Genomic DNA, 23,211 nt, shown 5'->3' on the forward strand with positions numbered 1-23,211 from the left:
TAGTTGAACTCGAGGGATTACCTTTGCCCAGTCGTGCATCCTGGGGCCTGTACAACTCAATCTGGCACTCTGTGATCTCTCCAGCATTAGATAGAACTTCATAGCCATGAGTACAAATTAGGCTGGGTTCACACTGTACTTTGTAGTCTGTGTGATGTATACATTTTATGAAAAAAAAACCACTGAAAAGCAGATGCAAAAACGGATGCAATTTTCTGCAATCCGTTTGAATCCGTTTTTCCACTAACTTCCAATAAAAAAAAAACTGTGAGTAACAAATCTGTATAACTTTCTGACACCAGTTGATTTGAAATAAAATATGTATATATTTTTTTTGTCTGGAGTACCCCTTTAATAAACCAAAGAGAGCATAAGGTTTGGCTAAAACTATTACTATTCTGGATCCTATGAGATCATTGAAAGGCCTAATTGAAGAAAAGATCTTATATAATGTTACTGCACCATAGACTTTTATATGTATATAAATAAATCCTATGAGGACCGATGGGAATGTGTCTTTTTTCAGTGCTGTGAAGTTTTATCACTATAAAGTATGTATATTCTCTCAGTGGGTTGCATATGTTACAAGCTATTGAGGGCATAGTGGGAGGATATGCACAGCTGTTGACTTTGAATATCCCCTCTCCCTATAGAGGCATGAGGCTTACATAACGCTAGTAACGATGAGTAAGAGCCCAGAAGGGGCTTGAAATGCGTTAGAGGTTAACATGGATCACGTGTCATATATGTTTTCTAAACATATTGATTGAATAAAAGATGAGTTTTTAATAGCCTGAAGAAATTCTAACATGATGATGGAGAACCCCTTTAATAATAATCCTTGATTATCATAGCTGGAAGTATGCCACAACAGCAGTATATAGCCATGATGTATGACTACTTCATCGGCTATTATATATGCCTATATGTATATAGTGTAATACTAATACCAATGCCTATCTGTATATAGTGTAATACTAATGCCTATCTGTATATAGTGTAATACTAATGCCTATCTGTATATATTGTAATACTAATACTAATAACAATGTCTATCTGTATAAAGTGTAATATTAATACTAATACCAGTCTATCTGTATATAGTGTAATACTAATACCTGTCTGTATATAATGTAATACTAATACCAATGTCTATCTGTATATAGTGTAATACATGGGTCTCAAACTCAATCCACCCGGGGGCCGCTGGAGGTAGAGTCTGGGTGAGGCTGGGCCGCATCAGGTTTTCCACAAGAAGGGGACTGGAGGGTGACACAGGGGACTGGGGGGTGAAACAGGGGACTGGGGGAGCTGGCGGGTGACACAGGGGACTGGGGGGTGAAACAGGGGACTGGGGGAGCTGGCGGGTGACACAGGGGACTGGGGGAAGGAGAGGGTGACACAGGGGACTTGGGGGAGCTGGGGGGTGAAACAGGGGACTGGGGGGAGCTGGGGGGTGGAACAGGGGACTGGGGGAGCTGGAGGGTGACACAGGGGACTGGGGGGAGCTGGAGGGTGACACAGGGGGTGACAGAGGGGACTGGGGGTGACAGAGGGGACTGGGGGTCTCTGAGAGGGGACTGGGGGTCTCTGAGAGGGGACTGGGGGTCTCTGAGAGGGGACTAGGGGTGACACAGGGGACTGGGGGGAGCTGGAGGGTGACGCAGGGGGTGACAGAGGGGACTGGGGGTCTCTGAGAGGGGACTGGGGGTCTCTGAGAGGGGACTGGGGGTCTCTGAGAGGGGACTAGGGGTGACACAGGGGACTGGGGGGAGCTGGAGGGTGACGCAGGGGGTGACAGAGGGGACTGGGGGTGACAGAGGGGACTGGGGGTCTCTGAGAGGGGACTAGGGGTGACACAGGGGACTGGGGGGAGCAGGGGGGTGACACAGGGGACTGGGGGAGCAGGGGGTGACACAGAGGACTGAGGGGAGCAGGGGGGTGACACAGGGGACTGGGGGTCTCTGAGAGGGCACTGGGGGTGACACAGGGGACTGGGGGTCTCAGAGGGGACTGGGGGGAGCAGGGGGTGACACAGGGGACTGGGGGGAGCAGGGGGTGACACAGGGGACTGGGGGGAGCAGGGGGTGACACAGGGGACTGGGGGGAGCAGGGGGTGACACAGGGGACTGGGGGTCTCTGAGAGGGGACTGTGGGTGACACAGGGGACTGGGGGTGACACAGGGGACTGGGGGTCTCTGAGAGGGGACTGTGGGTGACACAGGGGACTGGGGGGAGCTGGGGGTCACTGAGAGGGGACTGGGGGGAGCTGGGGGTCACTGAGAGGGGATTGGGGGGAGCTGGGCATACACCCCTCCTCCTCCTCCTCTCACCCCCAGCACGGGCACTCTCCTCTCAGCCGCACATGCAGCTCCTCGATCTCTGGAGGAGGAGGCCGCGGGGACTGCAGGGTGAGGTGATCGCATCGCTGCAAGCCCTGGGGCTGTAAAGCAGGATCGGGGGTCTGCACTGCATCCCCCGATCCTGCTGAACAGCCCCAGGACTTGCAGCGTTGCGATCACCTTGCAGTCCCTGCGGCCTCCTCCTCCAGAGACCGGGCAGCTGCATGTGCGGCAGGGACGCTAGGGGGCGGAGACTCTGCTAGGCGGCTGTAGGTGGCTGTAGGCGGCTGTAGGCGCCTCCCACCCCCACCACCACCACCCACCTCTCTGTCGTCTTCGGGAAGCTGGCAGTACAGCTGCAACCGTCGCTGATGCCGGCCCCCCTCGGGTGCGTCATCAGCTGCTCAGGCGCGATTGGCTGAGCATAAAGTTAAGCTCAGCCAATCGCGGCTGAGCAGCTGATGAGGGCTGCACTTTTAGGGAAGCTACCATTGAGGTGGGGGCCGCAAACTAGTGTCCCGTGGGCCGCGAGTTTGGGACCCCTGGTGTAATACTAATACCTGTCGGTATATAGTGTAATACTAATACCAATGCCTATCTGTATATAGTGTAATACTAATGCCTATCTGTATATAGTGTAATACTAATGCCTATCTGTATATAGTGTAATATTAATACTAATACCAGTCTATCTGTATATAGTGTAATACTAATACCTGTCTGTATATAATGTAATACTAATACTAATACCAATGTCTATCTGTATATAGTGTAATATTAATACCTGTCTGTATATAGTGTAATACCAATGCCTATCTGTATATAGTGCAATACTAATACCTGTCTGTATATAGTGTAATACTAATACTAATACCAATGTCTATCTGTATATAGTGTTATACTAATGCTAATACTAATACCTATCTGTATATAGTGTAATACTAATGCCTATCTGTATATAGTGTAATAATATACATGTTAAATTCTAGTGATGCCAACCAGAAGAGGGGAAACAAGATACGTGAGACTTCTGAAATAAAAAAAAATAAAAATAATAAAAAAAAAAAATATATATATATATATCTTTTTTTCTTTTACCTACACTCCTTTTTGCCTTATATTCAGCTATTGCACCCATTATGTAGAGAAGGATTGTACATTATGGTAATATATCGTTATTATGGCATACTTCCGGCTATGATAATCAGGCATCTATCCTAATGTAATCCCTCCAGAAACATTCCATTCTAACAGATGTGCTCATCCAGTCTTATTATATATTATTGTTGTCCATTTGCACATTTGCGTTTTATGAATACCCGCATGTTTTTTTGCTTTTGGTATCCTCTCTTCACATTCAAATTGAGGTGTTCTGTAGATATGCACAAAAATAGGTTTATGCTAGTGTTGAGCTTGATGCTCGGTCAAGCATAGTGCTAAAGTATCGGGGTGCTCGATCAAGCTTGATACTTGACTGAGCACCTTGTGCCGGCATACCGCCAGAGTGTGAGTCTTGAAACATAAAACCTATTACGGTATATTTAATTATTTTAATTTTTGTATTTTTTTTTAAACCTCCCTTAAAGGGACGAAATATACAACAATTAGAAAATAGGTTAACCAGGCACCCTCCACCCGAGCATGGGGCACCTGGTTAAATGCTTGAGTCTCCCATTGGTTTTTAAAGGGGTTTGAGTAACAAACACTCAAGCTTGGTAGATGGTCATAGGTCATCTTAGGGACCTAAACATCATGTGTTTTGGGTATGGTCATTAAAATATTTGTGTGTGTGTGTGTGTGTGTGTGTGTGTGGAAATCTATATCTATTGATTACAATTATGTTTGATCTGCCGACCCTAAAGACTTATACTGCTTCCACTACATCTCGTCCTTTTACAGCTGGCTTGCATCTATTCTTGCCGTAAAAAAAAATACCAGATCTTTTTTTTTTGGAAGCACGTGGTACAAGTGAGAGCTCGGCCTTATCTGAATCTCCCTCATTTATTGCAAATTTTATATTAAGAACAGCCTGGAGCATCACTTTGAACGCTCTCAGTTCTAAGTGTTCAGAGAGGAATTGGAATTTAACATCAGGAGAATCTTTGACTCTGGACATTAAGAGACATTTTATGTAATTCCTGCAGTAAAAAAAACATGACAACTTGTACATATGTAGCCACAGCCAAACAAATGGTGGTAGTACAACATTTTGGGGTTGCAGTGTGCTGCTCTAAGCAGTGCCCTATGTGTATTCCTCACCAGTCGCAAAATTGTTTTAAGCTGAAGCAGGGACTTCTATCAAAGAGACAGAGATTCCTGCTTCGTGTACTATAATTAAAGAACTCCAGGTAGAGGTTAAAAAAAATGAAACTTCTGCAGAAGCATAAAGCATTACTTTCCTATCTATCCAAGTTTTGAAACTACCGAAAATCCATTTGTTTTGGGGGGCTTTGTTCTGTTTTGTGTTTCTGCACTTCCTGGTTGAGCAGTTGTACGCAGGACTACAGATTCCAGAATGCAATGCTTTCCCTCAGCTGTTCATCACAGTCTCCCACACCACACAGCGCGCTGTATTCTCTACCTGTAACACCACACAGCACACTGTATTCTTTATCTGTAACACCACACAGCACACTGTATTCTCTACCTGTAACACCACACAGCACACTGTATTCTCTACCTGTAACACTACACAGCACACTGTATTCTCTACCTGTAACACCACACAGAACCCTGTATTCTCTACCTGTAACACCACACAGCACACTGTATTCTCTACCTGTAATACCACACAGTACTGTATTCTCTAGCTGTAACACCACACAGCACACTGTATTCTCTACCTGTAACACCATACAGCACACTGTATTCTCTACTTGTAACACCATACAGCACGCTGTCTTCTCTACCTGTAACACCACACAGCACGCTGTATTCTCTACCTGTAACACCACACAGAACCCTGTATTCTCTACCTGTAACACTACACAGCACACTGTATTCTCTACCTGTAACACCACACAGCACGCTGTATTCTCTACCTGTAACACCACACAGAACACTGTATTCTCTACCTGTAACACTACACAGCACACTGTATTCTCTACCTGTAACACCACACAGCACGCTGTCTTCTCTACCTGTAACACCACACAGCACGCTGTATTCTTTACCTGTAATTCTGATATTGGAATAAAGTAAAGAACTTTAAGAATTTTTTTTTCTTTTCATTTCCACGCACATATTATGATCAAGCATCTTTTATCTTTGAAGTTGAGCCCCACAATAAGGCTCTGATCCTTTACCATCATTTACTGCATCATTTTTTTGAATACACTGCAGTACTGCAATGACATTCCAACATGTGTGAACACAGCCCTAATTTCACTGCACACTTCTGCACATCAGAGAAAATCAGAGAAATCAGTGCAACACCTGCTTCTGGCCGGTCAGAGATGGTGAATCACTCAGGGGATTGGGGGATCCAGCCAAGCCTCCTGGGACATCACGCCCTTCCCCCTGTCTGCATCATCAGCCTGTCCTCAGCAAACACACACAATGTGAGATAGAAGCATGGAATATTTGTCTCCTAAGGTGGGAGAGCAGAAAGAGCAGAAAGAGCAGTAGACAATGTGAATTGGCACAGAGGCCATTTTTCTTAACTTCCTGGATTTCTATCAGCTACCAGTGTGGCAGAACTGTACAGATATGGTAATACATTGCATAGACACATCTATATAACTTTTAAACTTTGTTTCATGCGCATGTACACTTCCTCACACGTCTGAAGAAGTGCGCTCACTGGTTGGTGCTCACTCTGCCGAGATGCAGATGCAATACAACAGTCCAAGTATATAAGAATAGAAAGGGTAGTCACCAAATAGTGTGATCTTCTTTTATAAAAATGTGTGTTTAAAATCCATAGGACATGCTAGGCAACTCAGCAGACGCCAACACTTGATGAAATGGCGTTACAGCTATTTCGCGCGCATGTACGCTTCTTCAGACGGTGTTGACATCAGGTATTGGCATCTGCTGAGTTGCCTAGCATGTCCTATGGATTTTAAACATACGTTTCAATAAAAGAAGATCACACTATTTGGTGAGTGCCCTTTCCATTCTTATATACTTTGACTGTTGTACTGCATCTGCATCTCGGAAGAGCGAGCACCAACCAGTGATCAAGATTTATTGTGTGCCCAAACTCGCTAAACAATCCCAATTTCGGTTTAACCCCTTTAAAGTAGTGCCGGTGGCTTCTGTACTGTAAAAGCTTGATAATGGAGCATGCTACACTGATGTAGGGTTTTAATCATAGCACTGGTGGTGCCTATATCTAAATGGACAAACCCTTTAAAAAAATTGCAGGATGTTCAGCCAGATTTTTACTAATGAGTAAAGATGAGCGAACTGGGACGAGATTCCCATTGAATCCCGCTGTCTTCCCATTCCATGGGGAAGATAGAGACACCTCAAGTCCTGGCTGAAAAACAGGGAAAAGCCCTATGACCTAGGCTGTATTCCTATTTTGCAGGCGGGACTCGGGTTGTCTCCACCTTCCCCACTGAGCGGAAGGACAGCGGGATTCAAATGCTGATGGTTTACTGATGAGACACAGAAAATGTTCTTTTATGTGCAGAACATTCTGGATTCATAAAACATCCCTGAAACTATTGGTTCACCAATGAAAAAACATGGTCCCCTAACAATTGTAAGTATAATTAAACCCCTTTAATATAAAAAATGAATACAAAATAAGGTAAAAGATGTTGGTTGCCCCCAGTGAGTTGTGAGAATGGGATGAAATTGATACTCAGTGATACCCAGATGTAAATCACCTATCTGCAATGGTGTAGATGACGCTAGAACTTTTGTCTGTTTCTAATAAAACATATAGAGGTGATGTCTGAAGAAAACAATCACATTTCTCCATTATTTACAATATGGGGCTCCATGCCAGGTAAAGGACCATGGGAAATGGCAATCATTACCTGAACAGTTATTGAACTTGGACACTTTCTCATTCCATTGAGGCATAATGGCTTTGGTGATGATGGAGTCATCTTGCCTCACAGCAATTAGTGTGAGGTTTTTGTTTGTGTTTTTGTATGGCTGGTATACCATGGGTGAAGCACTCTCTTTGAGAAGAGCAAAGCTAACACTGAACAATACACATACGAGACAACAATCTATGGAAACTCCATTTCTTTGAACACAAAACTGCACATCATCATGTCTGTACTGCTCTGTGTATTTTCCATTTTATAGCCATGGCTTTGCTGTTTCTTTGCAGTCTGTAATCCTTTGTGTATGGCTTTTTCTACTATCACAGTGCTGTGGTTTTGTTGCTACGCCATCAGTTGGAATTCTTGTCAGGCACAAGGGCATAACCTGATCTTTTCATTGCTTTAACTGCAGGTCAAGTTACTTTTAGAAGGAACATTGTCCCATTAGCCTTTTGAAAAGTATGCATGTAATATTCATAACATAAGCATTGCAGAGGTTTGCCAACAATGAGACACAATACAGTGCATAGTCTTCACCTGCTTGCTATATATGTGTGTGTGTGTGTATATATCTCAAAAGACAACAGAGCATTCTGGTTAATTAGTCACTCACTTGTGTACACCTTGCTCTTTCCTTCCTCTTCTTTTCTAGTTGTGTCCACTCTTACCTTTCCTTTAGTTAGGGTATATTCACACGAACGGGCTCGCAGCGAGATTCTCGCTGTGAGCCCGGCAAGTCCTGGCAGTTCCCATACACTACATACTTGCTGCGGTCTAAACAACCGCAGCGAGTATGTAATTCTGCCGCCCTTAACCCCTTCTACTCCCGCCGGCTCCCCCGCTGTAAGCAGCATACTTTACCTGTCCTTGCTGCACGGGTCCGGCGTCCTGCTCTCCCGTCCGGCAAATCAGTGGCTGCAGCTGGGCAACACACTAATTGGCCGGACGGGAGAGCAGGACGCCAGCCCCGTGCAGCGAGGACAGGTAATGTATGCTGCTTACAGCGGGGGAGCCGGGCGGGAGCAGAAGGGGTTAAGGGCGGCAGAATTACATACTCGCTGCGGTCGTTTAGACCGCAGCAAGTATGTAGTGTATGGGAACTGCCAGGACCTGCCGGATTCGCAGCGAGAATCTCGCTGCAAGCCCGTTTGTGTGAATATGCCCTTAAAGGGATACTTTTTTCCTTTTAAATTAACTAGTTTCAGAAAGTATACAGATTTGTAAATCAATTCTATTCAAAAAATCTCAAATTTGCCAACACTTATCAGCTGCTGAATGTCCTTTTCTTGCTGGTCTGACACAGTGCTCTCTGCTGCCACTTCTGTCCATGTCAGGAACTGTACAGAGCAGGAAAGATTTTCTATGGGGATTTGCTACTGCTCTGGACAGTCCCTGACAGGGACAGAGATGGCAGCAGAGAGCACTGTGTCAGGCTGGAAAGAACAAACCACTTCCTGCAGGACAAACAGCAGCTGTTAAGTACTGGAAGACTGGAGATTTTGAAACAGAAGTAATTTACAAATCTCTATAACTTTCTAAAACCAGTTGACTTGAAAGAAATAACATTTTTACTGGAGTACCACTTTAAGGATTTCAGTTACTCAATACATCAACATAACATAATATCAAGGCATGCTATTAGGACTTAGGATTTATATGACAATCACTGGACAAATACACATAGGCAAACAGCATATACACAAATCATTGGTGTAGGTCCCAGTGGTGGAGTGCCCATTGATCCCGTAGATTGGTCACATATGTTTATTGTAGGTAGACCCCTTTAATTTATTTCAGTCCCTGGACCTGCACTCTTTTCTATCAATGCTAATGATCAGATAAAGTAGGGCAGAGAAGTCGTATAGAAACAGCAGGATTTCCTGCATTCGTCTCTGCACAATAAACCCTATGATGAGAATTAAATAGGATCTGAATTAGTTTGGGATCTAATGATATGTAAAGACACAGGAGAAATATCTATCGATAAACTGCATCATTTACAGTATACGGGAGCTTTCTAAAACCTAAAGGCCTATAATCACTTATTTTGATTCTAACAAGTTACAAGACTTGACTTTAGGACATTGCCGTGCTGAGTCTATGGGATGCTGCAGACCTGAATTCATAAACTTTAGCAATGATAAGTTCTAGCATTAAAAAATATAACATGTACAAAGTGATAACATTTATTTAAGGGGAACTATCACCAGGTTAGACAAATCTAAACCCTGTAGTACCCAGGAAGTTGAGGAGGAAAGTATGTGTCCTACCTTCCTCTTCTGTGCCGATCTGGTGATATTATTTGGGGAATCTTCCGCTGGGAGCACTGTTAGGAGCATGGCCCCGCCCCCACAGCCGCATCTGGACCGCCTTCTTCTTTAATTATAAATGGAGGGGCTGGCTGGATGACACTGTGGGGGCGGGGCAGTGTTCCTAACAGTGCTCCCGGGTGAAGATTCGCTAACAGCGCCGAATCAGCACAGAGGAGAAAGGTAAGACACATACTAATTGATTAGTAGAAAGAGCCCGGCACTCACCAAATTATATATGCTTCCTTATTGTGGTGCAGCAAACATATGGTACAAGAAGGATGCGTTTCAGCCAAGCATGACCTTCATCAGCTTAGGGTGTATCCATTTGGTGAGTGCCGGGCTCTTTCTACTACTTGAATATTTACTGCCTCCAGCACCACCACTACAGAATCTCTTCTACACATCTCTACATACTATTTGACTGACTGTCTACACTTTTCCCTAATGAGTCTTATAGAAAGAACCAAGGATGGAGGTGTGAATATGAATTAAACTCAGGGGGAGCGTTTTAGACTCACATCTCTGATTGGGTGTGAATATAAAATTGCAGGGGTGTGAATCACACTGAGGAGGTATAAATATGAAGCTACAGGGGTGTGAAACAGGTTCAGCAGGTGTGAATACGATGCTACAGGGCTGTGAGCTAGATTAAGGTGGTGTGAATATGAAACTACAGGAGCATGAATCAGCCTGAGCTGGTGTGAATATGAATCCGCAGGTGTGTGAGTCAGGCTGAAAAAGTGTGAATTTGAAGCTATGGGGGTGTGAATTAAGCTGAGGAGGTGTAAATGCAAAGCTGAGGGGCATGAATTAGAATCAGGGGGGTGTACATATGGGGGAGGGCATGAATCAGACTCATATACCTATATACTTACCATTCACACAATTTTTAAATTAAAGGTCCCGCCTATCTGACTAAATAGAGAAATGTGCTGATGGTCAACCAAGTCAAAAAATCCCATGTGTAAGAAACAAAATAAAACTATGTAGGAATCCACCATAGGTCCTCTTTATGGTCAGTAAGTGCCCTGTGATTTCTATGTATGTCTCTGCTTAAAACAACTTACATTTGTCACAACCTTGTCTTTAACCTGCACAGGTCTGTTCTGCCAAGTCTGACCATCCCTATAACTTCTAGCCCAGGGGTAGGGATCTTGGCTCTCCAAAACTACAACTTCCATCATGCCGGGACAGCCAAAGCTTAAAGTGTCACTGTCTCTCTTTTTTTTTCTTGCAGAAATAAATAGAACAGGCATTAAAAAAAAAAAAAATGTAATGTCTAATCTATGGAGAGGGGAGGAGGGAGATTAGTCACCGTCAGAGAGCAGGGAACAAAGGATTACACAGTGAAAGCTGTATGAAAGCCAGTATTCAGAGGTCAGAGAGGTCAGTGCTGACTTCAGAGGAGATAGCCCAGTGATGTAGTTGTAAATTAACTTTTTGTTGTCCTGTTTTGGTTCCTCATCTCCCTCCACCCCTACCCTCTCCATAAGAGAACCATGAAGACAGGGGGGAGAGCTTCAAACTGCTTTTTTATGATAAAAATGCATTTTTCGGCTAATAAACCCAATTACAAAGTTTCTTAAAATCGTCTGTACTATTGATTTCTGCAAAAAAACACACCTAAAAAAAACAACAACAACAACAACAAAACTTAAACGACAGTGACACTTTAAGCTTTGGCTGTCCTGAAAAGATAGGAGTTGTAGAGACAAGGATTATTACACTGACATCTAAGCAGATAAAGTACTGGCTCTGGCTGCCAATGTGATTTTGTGCTAGTATATCATGGGATTGATAACAGATTTGATTGGCAGAGGATGCAGTTTGAAATCTGAAAGTCAAGTTGATGGTTGGTCATAGGTCACATGACCCAGATACATTAATAACATATATGAATAAAGCAGCTGGATACAGCTGGATAGCCAAGGTTCCCTTCCCCTGTCCTAGCCGGGCACATTGTAATACTAGTCTTTGCTAAGTAGATTGAGCAATTTATGCTGCCAGATACCTTCTAAATATTGCATGTGAGTAACAGAAAATCTGATCAGGCTTCATAGCAATATAGGATATGGAGGATATTTGCTTATGGTGCACAGATGAATACAGCAACCAGACTACAGTAAAAAGTGCAGTACACTTCCTTGATCAATCCCGTTGGGGGTGGGGGGTAGGGACTGAATGTCTACAAAAGCTTAACAATAGAATAACCTGCATTGTTCTTGGACACACGGCCCATGATAATCTAACAATTGTATTTCTAAAAAAAAATGAAAGAAAAAAAAAAAATATATATAAAATAGACATACAATGCTCTGCAAAATCTGACATTAGTTACCATGGTAACGGGAGAATGGCTTCACTTGTCTAGACTATTAAAAGTGTGTACTGTAGTAGTTTCATCTTTTCTTCAAGGTGTAAGATGCATGTCAAAGAGTTGGAGGAGGCATCTGATGTAGATCCAACAAAGGAGCTTCTCCGGAATTCTCTCCTTCTTGACTTTACATCTAACTCACTGACCTTTTGCAGAGTGTAATTTTAGTTTGACCATAACAGAGCTCAGCATAGTGTCTTATATGCCTATATTCCCCTTTTCTTAGAACTTTTTTTTTTTTTTACCCATATGATTGACATTCACCACCTCTATTCTTGCAGTGTCATCTGTTTCATCCCGCCTCTGCTTTATTCATATAGGTTATTAATGTATCTGGGTCATGTGACCTATGATTAACCACCATCTTCACTTTCAGATTTCAAACTGCATCCTCTGCCAATCAAATCTGGTGTAAATCCCATGAAATACTAGCACAAAATCACATTGACAGCCAGAGCCATGTCTATCTGCCCAGATGTCAGTGTAATAATCCTTGTCTCTATATACCCCTATGTATGCTAAGAGACTTTAAGTATACAGTAAAGGAGCCTAAACTGTCATCATATCCATTATAAGGCTATGTTCACACAACCTAAGTAAATTATTAATCATGGCCGTTGTTGCTGATTTGCAACACGGACGTGATAAGTCCTTTACCAACATTGTGCTGCAGGCTAAGGGAATCCCGGCCGGAGTGTAGTATACACATAGTATACACTCCGGCCAGGATCCCTAGCCGCGCCATAAGAAACTGACATGTCAATTTTCTGCAGTCGCTACTCAATGAGTAGCGGCCGCATGCTCCATTGTTTGCAGCGGGGAATTCGGATGCAGGCACGAATTCAGCGGCTGTGAAGATTATCCGCCCGGTGCTGCTGTACCGGCCGTGATGATCTTTCTCAATACTGGTCGTTCTGTGACCCGGCCGGGTCACGAAACGGCCAGTCTTATACAAAGTGTGAACATAGCCTAATTGTGTAACAGGAGGCGCATAGTCATCATCAGTAACTAATGCGAGCTTCTGGCACCCTCCTTGTATGTAACAGCCCATGCAGCTTCATCATACAGGAAGTTCCTGTGGAAGAGATGGTGACCCCATAGAAGCACAGAAGCACATGTAATTTTCAGGTGGTCACAATGAAATCACATGACCAAACTAAAAGAATTTTTTAGGTAGAGTGGAACAACTGAATGGGGTAAATGATGTATATCTAGCAAGATTATATACATTGGATATAGTTGGATTAAGTATATGATTCCACTTCACTTGGTTTACTCTGCAACCATTAGGCATTTGGTGCCACTTCACTTAGTTTGTTCTGCAACCACCAAGTGTATGGTGTCACTTCACTTGGTTTACTCTGCAACCATCAAGCATATGGTGCCGCCACTGTTTTTGAATATAAAATAAACTTTTTTACCATCCCAGGAAGTAAATAACCTGAGCTCACACCCTCTCTGTAAGGGCCCCATAACTTCTCTATGGTCTACCTCTCTGGTATATTGGTCCTTGACTGCAGGAAAAAACCTACTTCATTAAACCACAGTAAGGGTACTATTACACGGAACAATAATTGGCCGAATCGGCCCTATCCAGCCGAAATAAACACAATGATCAGCAGATGACAACGATCATCGGCTGATCGTTGATATAGGTTTGGACCTATAATTGTCGGGCCCGCCCATAGCTACGTGTAATATCGGTGTGCTGCCTGCAGCTGACGATTTGAGAACTACATACATTACCTATCCATGGTCCATGGCTTCTCCTGCGCTCTGCTTCTCCCCAGGTCCCGCACGCCCGTGGTACCCGGGGAGAAGCAGACCACAAGAGGAGCCATGGACCATGGATAGGTAATGTATACAGTTTAAGCAAGGGCTGCAAGGACATCTGTAACAATGTCCATGCAGCCCTTGTTAAACGATTATCCAGCCGTGTAATAGGCCCAGTAAACGAGCGCCGATCTGGCAGATTGGCGCTCGTTTACAGTTATTATCGGGCCATGTAATAGTACCCTAACTCAGAGAATAACGATCAGGCACAAACAATGCGGCACCAAATTTATCACCGTGACATCTGTAAATAGTCGTGAATCTGGATAATGTAACTCCCCTTCCAATGTTATCATAGATATAAAACAAAGTCCCAATCTCGACTATGACTGCAGTCCACATAATTTATGGGGGATGGCTAAATTGGATAATGATGTTATTTCTCTGCTAGGAAGACGGAACGTAGACATTGATGCCTTTTAGAAACCATTGCTAAACTCGGCTTATAACTCAGCAATTCCGTCAGTGTATGCTTTATAAAGCACTAAGTCTACATTATGCTAATTAGAATGCATACAACTTTACAAATTGCTTTCTGGTAATTACATACTTCACTGTGCCAAGTCCTTATATGTATAGCCGCTTCTTGCCGCCTCTTGCTTTGCTCATTTATGGGAGGTCACCAACCTTATCTTCACATTAAATGTGCCAGGCTCCCGTATATTTCATTTTAACAGCTCCTGTTTGCTTATCGCTAGGACATTCCCGACTATTCCTGTAAACAGTTGATATGTTGGCAGCTTCCCCCTGAGGATGTTCTGATGTATTCAGTAACTTGTCATCTGTTGTGACTGAACATTCCTGAAACGATCACCATCACGGCGCTGTTCACAAGCTCTGGAAGTATAGGCTTAAAGGGGTTGTCCAGCGAAAATCTTTTTCTTTCAAATCAACTGGTTTCAGAAAGTTATATAGATTTGTACTTTACTTCTATTTAAAAATCTCATGTCTTCCCATATTTCAGCTGCTGTATGTCCTGCAGGAAATATTGTTTTCTTTTTTTCAGTCTGACACAGTGCTCTCTGCTGCCACCACTGTCCATGTCAGGAACTGTCCAGAGTAGGAGAGGTTTTCTATGGGGATTTGATACTGCGCTGGACAGTTCCTGACACTGACAGAGGGATTAGCAGAGAGCACAGTGTCAGACTGGAAAGAATACACCACTTCCTGCATGACATACAGCATCTGATAAGTATGGGAAGACTTGAGATTTTTGTATAGAGTAATTTACAAATCTATATAACTTTCTGCCACCAGCTACAACTACTGCTGTAATTTAAAAAAAATTACATTTAATTACATGACGTCTATTTTGTCAGACAAAGAGGAACTTTCAGGCTATGTTCACACTACGTATATGTCCGGCCGCATATTTTACGCGGCCGGACATATACATGTGAAACTCCGGCCGGGGATTTACATAAGTTGCGGTCGGCTACGTACGGACTGCGAACTTACACCCGTAATCTACTTACGCTTCCCGAGCGCCGTACGTAGCGATCTGACAGCGGTCTTTACTTGGATATCTTCGGCTGGCCCCGGACACCCCACAGAACCTTTTGGATCGGCAAATCAAAGTGCAAAAATGAAGAAATCACCACTCCGTACGGGACCGCATGTTACGCTATGGGCGTAAGTTACAGCATTTCCGTCCTGAAACAATGGTCTGGTTCATTTTTTTACAGCACTGCATACGATTTGGGCGTAAGTTCTTACGTAGTGTGAACTGTGCAGGCGTAGATCCTATACTTTCCATTGTACGCAAACTACGTAAATCTCCGGCCGTTTATTCACGGTACGCGCTACGGCCGGAAACTTACGTAGTGTGAACATAGCCTCAGTGTGAAATACCTACTTAAAGAGGGTTATTCTAAGAGTACAAGTTCTCCCTATCCCCAAGGACAGTGATTAATTACTGATCGGTGAGGGTACCTATAGTCAAACTCAAGAACAGAAGTCAGATGTTCCCCCAGTAAATAGTGGATGGTTTAAATACTCGGCCACTACTCCTTTTACTGTCTATGGTGCTTTTAAAGTTTTTGAAGTCCCATAAAGAGTAAATGGTGCAGTAGCTGATCATGAGATATTTTACTGTCTGCAAGAGCAGACCCCCTTATGTAATGCAGTGTGTAAGTGACTCTATGTTTAAAAGACAAGGAGATCTCTGCTTTACTGTTGGTGCACTGATAACCCCTGACCTCTGCACGGAGTTCTGCACATTTTCCTACTTAATTGCTGCAGCAGAACAGAGGTCAGGGGTTATTAAGGCAGCGAAGCAGAGATCTCTTTGTCTTCCGCTTGTTAACCCTTTTTTATTTTGGTCGCAGCATGTAAGTAAACATTGGGTCAATTACACCCTGCAGTACATAGGGGTTAAGCAAAGGACACAGGTCATCTCTTACCTCCCCCCCCCTGGGCCCCCCTGCTGCACAGGCCTCAACAGCAGCTGCCTAACCTGCCTCTATGGTAGCTACACCACTGTCTACTATACTGTAGTGATAACGTGTAACCATGTGACCCCAACAGCCAATCTCCAGCCTTAAGCCCCTATTACACGGGCCAATTCAGAGGAGAAAGCAAGCGCTGAGCTGTCAGATCAGCGCCCCTCAATCCCTGCTCGCTGCCGGCGCTATTACACAAAAGAGTGTGTGTGGGGGGTGCAGAGAGCTGCGGGAGGGGAAATCCATAGAAAATAGCGGCAGCAGATTGTTGCTATCTGCATCATTGGTCTTTCAAAATGCTGAAAAGACAATGTGATCATTGCCTTTTAACGTTACTATTAAACAAAGCGATTATCGGCCTTAACAGCCGATGATCGTCTGCATATGACCAATAATCTCTTCATGTAATAAGGCCTTTAGTGGTAATCAAATATGAGCAAATTTACAGTACTAGCAAAGTGATGCCAACTGTCTTTACACTCTGTGCCACTCCGGGTGCCTGGAAAAGCTGGATCCTGGAGAAGTTTCCCAGGACTGGATCCAGCTTTCCAGGTGCCTGGAGCGGAGTGGCAGAAAGCCACAAAGAGTTCAAAGGCAGCCGTCTGACAAGCTGACAGCCGAGCCTAGCTGTACATTCGCTCATCCTTAGTGAAAATGTATGTACGGGACATGACTGCTAAGGCTAATTGGCTGCAGAACTTCAATTATGGCACAGCAAAGACTGGCGGGGAAACGACAAAGCTTTGTAATTTACTTTGTTCAATCCCTCATTATCTACTCTATAAGATATCTGAAGAAATGATGAAATGTTCTGCAACTTTGTAATTTACTTTGTTCAATTCTTCATCATCAAAAAGATATCGGTTTTCTGCCAGGGAATGGGGATGTTCTTTGTTTACATCCAGAGACTAAAAATCAGTACTGCTGAGGACCAACCTTTGACTGTCTAAAGGTGTTAAGGGTCAGTTATCAGCTGATTGAGCGTTCGTAGAAATGTTTGGTTCTAATAATTGACTGTACAAAAGCTGAGATCACAGGAGATTGGATCAGCGGAAAAAAGTCATTGTTACTGCCCGCACCTCACCTTGTGCAATCGAGGGATGTGTGGCCAACGATGATGAAAATTAACGGTTGCACTAATGATCCAAAGATCGTTTTTTGCGGGCACAATAACTGACCATTAGTGATGAGCGAATACTGTTCGATGGAATAGATATTCAATTAAATAGTAAGGTATTCGATCTATCGAATATTTTCGAATAGTTCGCCGAATATTTGATAAATATTTGATAAGCGTTCAAATCCCCCAGCTTCCAGTTTTTACCTCCAAGTGGTTGAATAGATGTTTTTCAATAATCGAATACTTCTCCCCATTGACTTTAATAGGATCGAATATTCGATCGAATATTTGGGAGATATTCGTCCGAATATCGAATATTCGAACATTTCACTATTCGCTCATCACTACTGACCATACAAAGGTCCATTGTGCCAGACAATGAGATTAGTTATCAGGACCTGCTCGGTCTGCAGTTTTAGTAAATTTGTCCATGCATGTACCCAATCATCTGTAAGCTAAATACATCACCAGCTTGGCATTGTATACACTGGATACAATTGTAGCAAAGTCCAAGTTATTAGATGTTTGAGGTCTGAACAATTTTTCTGCCTTTTTAATGCGAATAAAGTCTTGCCACTAAACAAATGTTTTTTAATTCCCCCTTAAGAACATCAATTGTATTTTTTTCCGATTCACTAATTCAGTATGGCCCCTGTTCTTAAAAACTACTTCATCATGTTGTACTTTACCTCGGAACAGTGAAGCTGTGATTATGTCACCGACGCTCCCATCAATCAGAACAGGAATTTACTGCGACCTTTACGAAGCGCCACACAAAACCAACTGCCATAAGGCAGAGAGACTCCGAAACCCAAAGACCAGGAAAACTTTACCGCACCACTGAGATCTTGTAAAATGTTAGCATTGGAAAGTGTGAAGTAAATACAAATGTCTCAACCTTCTTGGGTGAAGATACCCTGATCAGCCATAACATTAAAATTAATCTTATGCCACCAAAACAGTTCATTGAAGCATTGAAGCATAGACACCACATAACTTCTGAAGGTATCTGGTATCATGGTATCTGGCAGTAAGATATAAACAGCAGAAAATTTTCACTGTTGCTTCTAACAATTTTGCTCCTTGTTATAGCCAATGTGATATCTAAAATATTATTAACTCACTTCATTTACCAGAAATGATTTCTGCATTCGGGTTCGGGTTCGGCCTCTTTGCTTTATATTATTCTTTACCCCAAAAACAGAACTCTAAACTTTGCATCTCTCTCCTGTGCAATTTGCTGTGCACTGCCTGTTGTCAGGGGAATTCTGTCTCTAGTAACAGCTAGAGCAGGACAAATTACAGGCAGTGGGGGCAGGGCTAAACATGCGCTGTGTTTAAGAGAGAGAGAAAGAGTGTGATAGAGCCTGGACTATTTATCTGCAAGATGAAACTGTCTGCCTAGTGACTTAGGTCCAAACAGTTCCTCCAAGGCTTCCTTCTTTTTCAGACCACCCATAAAGCTCAGGTAATCTGTCCCTTATGAGAACACCATTTTACCTGGTGCAGAATATTACATTTTTTTAGTCACTTTTGGTAGGTGCTTGTGAGTGCATACTTGGAAAAGCTCAATGGGTTTGCCATTTTGGAGATGTTCTCACCTAGACATCACACTTTGGATCTTGTCAAAAACTCTCGTGCTCAGATCCTTACACCTATCATTATGTTTTATAACCCACTAGACATCTACTGCCTTATATACCCCACCCCTTGACACCAGCCATTGTCACAAGTCAACCAATAATATTTTCTTTACATCATGGTACATCAACCAAACCGATAAAATTTTATAATAAAAAATTAGAGAATACATTTTATGAACATACCGGAGATGTTCAAATTGCTGTGTTCTTTTCATCTGTTATGTTCAATCCAGCAGATAATCTATAAGAAAAAAAGAAAGAATTAATATTATTCAACTGAAAATTTAACAAAAGTAAAAAGCTTCCACAACACAAAGACAGAGGATGTGAGATATTGTCAAAGTCTGCCACTATTGGATATTTCATACTATTCCCATCCCTCCCAGTGCCACCAGCAGCCAAGTCAATTGGTCATTCGCTGGTTGCTGCTTTTTCTGGGTTTTGTGTCATCCCAACTTAAGAGGCCTGCTCAGCCAATGAGTGACCACTGCAGTGTCCTACCCTGCAGACAGATCTTGTAGGGTCAGGGCGACACAAAACCTGGAGGAAGACCAGCTAATGACCATGGGTGTTGGTGCAGCAGATATGGGGGACCAGAGCACAGTATAACATGGAAATTTTCTTTATACAACTGCCTAGTCTGGGAGCAGACTTTAAAATCTGCATACAAATACAGATGTATAACATATTATAACCATGTGGCACAGAATGTTAACTTAACTCTTTAACACCTTTTTCAATGGCTTTTTGTCAGGACAGGCCAAGGTACACACAAGTCACACAGAAACAAGAGCAGCCCTGACACTGTCCCACACCCACTGTCCCTGCCTACTTGTCTCAACGTGTCCTAGGCGATATGGGGCAACTTGGACCCATCCTCTAATCCTCTATGCTGATATCGGTGGAAAAGGACCTTAGATAAAAACCAGACAAACTTGAGAAAATTACGAGACAAGGGCAAATATACACAATGGTGGGTGGTGGTCAGCTATGGTCAAACCAGGAGAGGCAGAATACAGAGTAAGGGTAGGTTCATACTATGGAACCTGAGTAGAGAATGGTGTCTATGGCACGGGCGGAGGGGCGCGGCCATGAATGGGTACAAGCTATGGAATCTGTCGGAAATTCTCCACTCGGGTTCCATAGTGTGAACTTACCTTCAATGAGGCAAACCAGAGTAAAAAAACAAACAAAAAAACAAACAAAAAAAAAAACAGAGGACAAAAATACAGACCAAGTCAGGAGACAAAAATGTAGTCAGGGACACAAGCCAAAATCAGGTTACCGATATGAACATAGCAAATCACAGGGTAGGAAGCGAGTATAAGAGTACTAGGTATATGCTATAGCAGGCACTCCAGAATATTCCGAATTAATTCCAGTTGCCCAAGGCAGAATTAACCCAAGTTCACACAGAATCATCCCGACTGCGTCACCCGTAACGAGGGCCATTGCCAGGGTACGTCCCGGAGAGGCACTGTATGGCGGCTGCTTACACCTTTTACGGCACTGCAGTAACTTATCATGCTGCAGAAAGCCTTAGCCACATCTATAGGTGCAGATCATAGATCAAGGTGGAAAAAAAAGTCTTAATTAAAAACAAAGATTAGTCCTTCAAAGCCTCAACCTCAAGGTCTACTTGATAAATTATCATTTTAAGGTCATCATTGGAGCTTATGCTTTCTATGTATCCTTCCTTTCCCTCGGCTGGTAATTGGAAATTGGGAGATCCTTGGATAAAAATCCTTCCTGTTGTGCCTCCTCCTCTACTCCTTGATAATCACCGGATGGTGTTTTACTCCTATATCTCACACCTTGTCCTTTTCTAGTATGATATCTGGGATGTTCACTATCAGAATTGGTATCTGGTTTCCGGTGGGTATTTTCCTTTATACTATAATTGAAGATTTCGACCTCCTTTAGGTCCTGGGCGTCCCTGATAAGCTGATTTCACTCCTTAAGGTGGGCTGTGAATTTCTTTACAGCTTCTTGTAGTGCTATCTATCGAAGTCAGGATTATTGTGAATTTTTTTTTTTTTTTGCATTCTTCTTCAAAGCTGAATGCATCTGCTATAAACCCTATCTGTCAACACCTCCTGTCTAATAAGCATCACTGAATGTGTATAGGAGTGTGAAAATGGTGTGCATTACAGCATTTGCATCTGTTGTCCAAACACGCACATCACATGCTCTTTTCCACTGAACTTGACTCAGATTTAATATGGTCACTCGCGAGTTAACATACGCCAGGCAGAAATAAGTCTTGCTAACAGAACCAACGTACAAAGTGTTACGTATGTGTGAACATTGCCTGTATATACTCACAAGCACATGTATGTGTTATATAGTGGTCACAGATTTATAAAGAGCTATAACACTTAACACCCACAGAAGAACAAAACTGTGGCCACCTACAACTGCAATTCTCCCCCACGAATGACCTCAGTAACAAGGCTGATTCATTTTCGCACTATACCTGTTGAGTTGAATGTGTTAAAATAAGACGCGATCACACATTGATATTGCATAACTGCATCCTACATAGCGCCTATGGGAACATTCAATTTATCGATGTACATTTAGCATTTACATACGGTAGAATTTAGCTGGGAAGATGTTCTCGATGTCTTGTGACGTATAAGGCTATGTTCACATACAGTAAAATTAAAATACGGCCAAAATAGTGAATGAAAACTATATCAGGTTTTTTTAATGTAATTATATATAATAATGAGCATCTATTTACAACCTGGGGGGGGAGCATTTCTTTCTTTCTTACCTGTTTATGCATTACAGAAGTTGTATAACTCTTGTGGCTGAAGGCATAATGCTACCTACGGCTAGAAGAGTAATTGACAGGGCTGGGAGCAATTGACAAACACAATGCCTCATTTAACTGTATGTGCTTTTGATTTGGACCACATACAAGTAAAGGAGGGCCAGCATCAGCACTGCTAAGCAATGCATCTGGAATTCTTTACAGTTTCCGAATGCCCCCGAACTCTTAATGCCCCCATAGGGTTCTATGGGGCATCTGTGTCGGAATTTGGGACAATTATAAAACTAGTCTTATAATTTCAGGGACTATTTTCCGGCATGGACACCCTTCAGTAAAAATTCCTGAAGGCTGTTCTTGTCCAATAAAACTCTATGGAAAACTCAGGAAACCTATCCGGATTTCACGATAAAAAAAATAAAGATTAGAGATGAGCTAACCTCGAGCATGCTTGAGTCCATCCGAACCCGAACTTTCGGTATTTGATTAGTGGTGGCTGCTGAAGTTGGATAAAGCCCTAAGGCTATGTGGAAAACATGGATATAGTCATTGGCTGTATCCATGTTTTCCAGACAACCTTAGAGCTTTATCCAAGTTCAGCAGCCCCAGCTAATCAAATGCCGAACCCGGTTCGCTCATCTCTAATAAAGATAGATTTTACTGAAACCTGAAAACTAAAAGTTTTGAAAGTAGACATATGAGCTTAGCAATAGATTCTTAAAGTGGACCTGTCATTTAAAAATAGGTAACACGTCCTAGAGACTTGTCAAAAGCTTTGATCTGGGTGCTTAAAAATTTGCCATTATTGGGGTGATAAATCCTGCCCCTGTAAAGAATCCATTAGCCATAGACCCATAGACTAAGTCCATCTCCTGCCAGAAGGACAAAGCAGGAGAGAATGCACTTAGTGAGTGCTCCTCCTCACCGGTTCATCTTACAATGTTACAATGTCAACCAGTTATTTGAAATAAAATATAGTCTCCTCATTGTTCTCCACCATCTCAATCTGACAGCACAATTGACAGTCTTATTGAAAACGGGACATTTGCTCTAAGCTCATCACTACAGGGTGCTGTCCACTAGACAAGCAAATGGATAGATGATCCATGAAATAGATTCGTAGCCTTCCTGTGTTCTACACTCTAAGAAAATGCAAGGCTTATTTCATGGAAAAATTTAGAAGAGTGGCATTTGGCCTGGGACCATCAGTACACAGAAGCCACCATTAGCAATGGCATTGGATCCATGATGCATGAAATAGATTTCACTCTATCTCACCCCCTGGTGCTGTCCTTAAAATGTTCGCTTCAACTTACTTGCCGTCTTACGGTTATTTTAGGATCTTCTTGATGGGCTGTAAATTT

At 42.9% G+C, this 23,211-nt stretch overlaps 1 protein-coding gene across 1 annotated transcript in view; it reads right to left on the minus strand.

Annotated features, from left to right (window-relative positions):
- Positions 1-23,211, minus strand: part of B3GALT1 (beta-1,3-galactosyltransferase 1) — a 272,303-nt gene that overhangs the window by 152,604 nt on the left and 96,488 nt on the right. The window contains exon 2 of the mRNA XM_069985126.1: positions 19,255-19,312. The gene's annotated coding sequence lies outside the window, so the exon portion shown is untranslated. The remainder of the gene's footprint in view (positions 1-19,254; positions 19,313-23,211) is intronic.

The sequence above is a fragment of the Dendropsophus ebraccatus genome, chromosome 9, assembly GCF_027789765.1.
Source record: "Dendropsophus ebraccatus isolate aDenEbr1 chromosome 9, aDenEbr1.pat, whole genome shotgun sequence".
Classification (NCBI taxonomy): domain Eukaryota; kingdom Metazoa; phylum Chordata; class Amphibia; order Anura; family Hylidae; genus Dendropsophus; species Dendropsophus ebraccatus.